Raw genomic sequence first — 6,000 nt, 5'->3', positions numbered from 1 at the left:
TTTTTAATAAGGTCTGTCATTGATAAACCTTTGATTGATTGCCATGGTTAAAGAAAAACGTCTACTTTTCCCCAAGTGCAGAGTTTGGAATTACATTTGGAGAATTGATTGAAAAATGGTTATTGTGAGCCTGAGGTTGATAGTGTAAACCCTATTTGATGCATTTGAATCTGAGAGTATTCATTCTCAAGTTTTTAATTGTAGCTACAAAAGGACAAGTCTGAGTACCTATGACAATGGCTTTTAACATACTTAGCATAAAACCCAGAGATGTTACAACGGCCTCCAAAGCCTTTCTTTATTCTGGCTTCCTGCTCTTTTCCTAACCTCCTGCCTGCTGGCCTCTTTGCTGTTTCTGGAGCACACCACACATGCTCTCTGCTCAGATCCTCTGTACTTTCTATTCCTACTGTATCACCCAGATGCCCACATAGCTTCTTCTTATACTTCTTCTGGATCTTTGGTCTCCCTGTCCACTCTATCTAAAATTGTAGCTCCTATCACTCGCTGACCCCCCTCCCCTGCCTTATTTTTCTTCATAGCATTTAAGACCAACAGACATTGAGGTATGTAGCTATTTGTTTCTTTGTTTATTGTCTGTTTCTCTCACTAGAATGTAAGCTCCCCGAGAGCAGCAGCTTTGTTTTGTTCACTGCTGTATTCCCAGTGCCTAGAATTGTGCTTGACACATAGTAGGGGCTGGGCGAATACTTGTTGAATAAATGAGTAAATGAATTAATGAACTGTTATGGTCATCTGATTTCTCAGAATAACCTTACCTGATCTTAGGAAAGACTAATTGTTCTCTTCGTACAGTACAAAATACCATGATAGCCAACTAAGGTAGGTTTTGAGCATAAGAAATTTTAGAAAATCTGAAAAAAAAAATGCTTTTGGCCAAAATTCTTACCACATCCTCCTATCTTCTACTACTTCTTTCATATTTAAATTTATTCAATAAACAGTCAATAAATATATGTTGAGCATCATATTTTCCTCTAATCTAACAGAGAAAAAAGCCCCACTTTTGTCCTAATATTATATTTAGTGGAAACAGGATCTTGAACAAGACAGGCTTCCCTCAGAGGAACAAAAACCAACCCATTGGCTGTTGTTCAAAACTTCTCAGGGTCCCGAATGGGGGAAAATACCCAGCCATGTCTATATTAGTTATTATCCAATTGGTAGCCACAGAATCTATTGGTTTTCACATTTCCATATTTCTGAGGCATATTAACAACCATAAGAAAAAATATTAAATGTGAAAATGGTTAAATATGTGTCAATAGAAAGACTGCTCAGGAAATGCTTCCTGCCATACCGATTCACAGAGTGCCGACTTACATGATTTCATAAACTTGGTTATCCGATTGCAAAGTTATCTAGCGCTTAAAATGTAATAAGAGTTAGAGGCTTTTTTTTCTTTGTTTTCACTGTGAAAAACTGTGTTTCCTTTAGAGGAGCTCACAATTTATATACTGAAAATATATAAAAGAATTATGTGTCAACAAAATGGTGTTTAAGGTTTTAAATCATCCTAACAGTCAGCCCTGAGACTTCCTCACTAGACATCTCAGAGACTTTATGAAAGTTTTATTCTACAATTCCCTGCTTGCCTTTACTCTTAGCTGCTTCTTCCAGCTATTCATATAGTTTGAAAAATAGAGTTTATATGCTTTAAGTTGTAAGGCATTTAGAATTTTCATAATCTCTTTATTGTGGCTGAAGTAGTCAAAAAAATGAAGTCTTTTGCTGATAATATTTCACTGTGCCTTTACTACATTAACTGGGGCAAGAATCTAAAACTTGTGGAATTTTTAAAATACTCCATTTTTAAGAAAGCTTTTATTATGAGTAAGGTATAGATTATTAAATTAGTTTCAAAATACTTGGTAAAGATCAGAGAGCAGGGTGATAATGAAACTGTATAAAGAACAGATGCTGAAAATGAGATTCTTAAGAACAAGAATTTTGTATTTTTTTTGTTTTGTATCTTTCATAGTATGTAGCAATGTGCTAAGCACATAGTAGGTGATCATTAATTCCTTGTTTACTTAAACTGTAAAAGTGTAATCAAGAACTGTACCTAGCATCAAATTTCAGGTTCCATATTTTAGAAGATAGTACTGTGGAAAAATTTCCTGTGTATAATTATCAGTTAAAAACGAAGTATCCTTACTTTAAGAAATTGATGAGACCATTGTACTCTCTTATTGTTTTATATAAATTCCCTTATAGCTAATTTAAGCTTACTGACAACAGATCCCTTTCATCTGCCTCCTATAGCCTTCTCTTTTTTGGTTTCTCATTCATGCAATATCTATTTTATTTAATGTTTACTATGTTCCAGATTCTATATCTGTTCTTTACCCTTAGGAAGCCTATAGTCTAGTGGCAGAGACCAATGAGAAAAAAGAAATATTCAGTGCTGTTCTGATTAGATTCCTTTACTTACTAGAGCTAAGACTTAGCTCTTCCTTCTTTATTTGTTAGAGAGATTATCGTAAGAGTTAAGCACACAACAACCCAGGGAGAGCTGAGTCTCTTGACTTCAGAAAGAGCAAGAGTTGAAGGGTTGTTCTGGATCCAGGTGGCCCTGGGGAATTTCAGTCATTTCAGAGTAGGAGTTGACAAGTTCTCATATGCTTTCTTCACTTCTTCATCTCATACCTTCTGCTTACTTGTGATTTCTCCTTGCTTAAAACTTTTTCTTGTGCAGGACCAGTCATGATTTTTCTCTACAACATAGGCTTTCAGAATTTGCCCCTGCTTTTAACTTTCTCTGTTCCTTAGTTCAAAATTCTTAGAAACATGAAAGGATTTGGTCCAGTTCATATTTTTCAAAGCAACCGTAGCTGCCCTTTGACACACTGCCTACTTGTAATATAATCAACTGTGACAAGAAGGTGAAGTCGCATGGGAAACAGTTCTAAGAGCTGTCTGTTCATCAAAGGCTACAGAAGGAGGCATAGCACAGACACTATGTCGATATGTCTTCTTCAAACTTAGCCTTGCAAGTGCTAGGATATGATGGTGCACAGAATTTCCTAGGTCATAGAATTGAAACATTTGGCCACATCTAGGGGTAGTCAGAGCATACCCCTTATGGAAGATGGCACCCAAGCAGTGTTTATAAGGTTTAATTAAAGTTAGCTAAGAGAAGAAGGAGTGGGAAACTATATTAGGCAGAGAAAATACCATGAGTAAAGAATTGGTGCAGGAAGAAATATGTTTCATGGACTGAACCACATATGCTTTTGTCTTCCTGAAACTTTAATAGTGAAGTCCAGAGTGGTGGGATATAAGAATAGAGCAGGTAGTATCCAGGTTAAAATGCATGGTGGAAGTAATGGGAAACCATTGTCTTCTGCTGGGAAATGACAAGGTCACATTTTAGGTACATCATCCTGGGGGCAAATGAAAGATGTATATAAACATGGCAGGACTGGAGGCAGAGACACAAGGCAGGAGGATAGTTCAGGTAAGAGATTAAAAGAATCACCACTGCATATAGAAGTGGAGAGGAGATAATATGTTAAAGAAATATTACTTACATAGAAACAACTATACTTGGTAACTCATTAAGATGTGATGGGTAAGGGAGAGGGAAATGCTGGTGTTTCAGTTTAACCAAATTAGTGGATGGTGGTGTCATAGTGAGATGGGTAAGAACCAGAGAATAACTCTGGGGGAGAGATGTCCGAAGAGAGCTGAAACAGAAGGAGTTGTTATGTTGGAGGTACTCAGGAACAAGATATGGGAGAAGTAAATGACTCAGGTTAAGAGGTAGAGAAGTGGTCCATCTTCATGACTGAGAAAAAGGACATTTAGAAGTTGAATAGGTGGGGCAAGTGTGAAAGAGGAAAATCAAGAGTTCATCTAAAAAGGGACGTAGATTCAGTCTCCTAATTACAGATGACCACACCATCTGGTGTGCCAGTAACCATATGCTTCCAACCTAAGACCTTGCTGGATCCCCAGTAAAGTTTATTCCTTTCAACCCTAATGATGTAGGAGGGTTAACTAATAGAGAAGTGTAGTTTGGGACATACAGCATTTCACTCATTATTTGAACAAATACCTACCATGTAGTATATTCTTCTAAATAATTTAGAAAACAATTTTTTTTACTGCCTGCAGATGACTTTGGGAAACCGAAGAATTTCTTAGGAATTGCTCAACAAATTTTTTATGGAGCTCCTAGTGTATGCAATGTCTTATGTCCATCTAAAGATATATATGATATTCTCTATACCCTTCTAGATAATACAATGAATTTTAGAGCTAGGAGGAAAGGAATTAAAGTTCATACAATCTGACACCTTATTTTTAAGGTGAGTACAACTAGGCAGAGAAAGGTTAAACAGTGAATATTTAACATAGCCACAACTAGACTCCCGTTATTTTAACCTTTGTAGAGTCTTTCTCTTATGTTTTGTCTATTCACTTAGTTGCTACAATGGCCATAAACAAAATGGCTTCAGAAAAAGGACTCAGAATTATCTCAAGTTGAAGATAAGGCTGGAAAGTGATTGGAATGTCTTCTTTATCATCACAAGGGGCAGCATCAAAACCCATTAAGACCCAGACCATTCAAAGTCATTTCAAAACAAGAGTCACCAGTAAGCAGAATAAGAGAACTTGCTCCAACCGAAGGTCTTTTAGTAGAGAGGTGGTGGCTAGTGAATGTTGTATGCTTGGAACTCCTTTCCTGAAGACTAAAGCAAATCAAAACAAAACACACACACAAAATAACTACATATCTATACAGAATAACTTCCATACAGTTATGCCCTAATACAGAAGAGAATCAGAGGGGCAGGTTCTCTGACTTCTACAGGTGCCTTCTGCTCTCCAGATTCAGCAGCTTCAGGCTCTTTAGTTATATTTTAGTTCAACAAATTCTTTTTCTGTATGTTCTTTTTAATCCATTTGCTACTGTAGTACATTTAAGCATCAGCAGATGGGGCCCTTGGTTCCTTTGAAGAATGTCAGGCTTAAATTTTGTTAATGGCTGTAGTCCGCATGAATTTTTCTTGTTTTTACAGCATGTTAAATTTGTACAGTCTTTATAGTTCACAAACCTTTATTTAATCAAGAAAAATAAAACTCATAATGACAAGAAATTCCTTTTTTCTCCTATCTGCTTTTCTGTAGAGATAAGTTAGATCAGTTTACAAATGGAAAAAGTGAATATTATAACATAATACCCAGACAACAGCATCTTTGAAAGGGCATGAGAAGTCAGTGCCAAAATTAATCTGTTGTCCTTAATTCAGGAAGCTGTGTGGGAGGCTTTTACTACATGGAACCACAGGTGACAGACAGGTTATGTCTGAGTTACCCGGATTCCGAATTATTTGCTTTCCTCTCTCCTAAATTATGCGAATTGGCTGGTTTTTAGCACTCGCCAATGATCATTATTTTTTAAGCGATGTCTGTCGGTAGTCCTAAAGAGAATGATCTGTCATTTGGCCCTTGTACCTGTTCAAGTGGAGGTGAGATCCTTTCCCCTGAGAAATGTAACAGTCTTTGAAGAAGGATAGTTTATAGGGCGGAAGAGATGGCAACATTTGGTCCTTGTGGGGTCCTTTCTTAATTTTCTGCTTGGCTTTTTAATGTGACCTTTCTCTGGGAATTAGTTACTGTTTCGCTTGTGTCCCCTAAATGGGATGACCCAGAATTTTATTTTTGGCAAAGAATCATGAGACACCAGAACAAAAATATTTTCTCTTTGTGAAGTTTGATTATGTAAATACTTATTTCAATGTGCTTACTGCATCTCCTATTGGTATGATTTAACCGATAGATCAAAGGCATCTTCCTTAGTGTAATTAATATTTGTGTTGTAAATAAGGTCTTATGCTTGGACAGATCCTAATAACAGATTTAAAACACAGAAGACAACTAATGGTAAGTGGAAGAGATAAAATTGGGCTTCCTTTTTGTCATTATTCTGAGTTTAAACAAATAGGCCTGTTTTCCAACATTATTGCCACC

Source organism: Pteropus medius, unplaced genomic scaffold (genome assembly GCF_902729225.1).
Source record: "Pteropus medius unplaced genomic scaffold, Ma_sr-lr_union100, whole genome shotgun sequence".
NCBI classification, from domain to species: Eukaryota; Metazoa; Chordata; class Mammalia; order Chiroptera; family Pteropodidae; genus Pteropus; species Pteropus medius.
The sequence above is the reverse complement of the archived record's forward strand: the minus strand, read 5'-3'. Positions refer to the sequence as shown.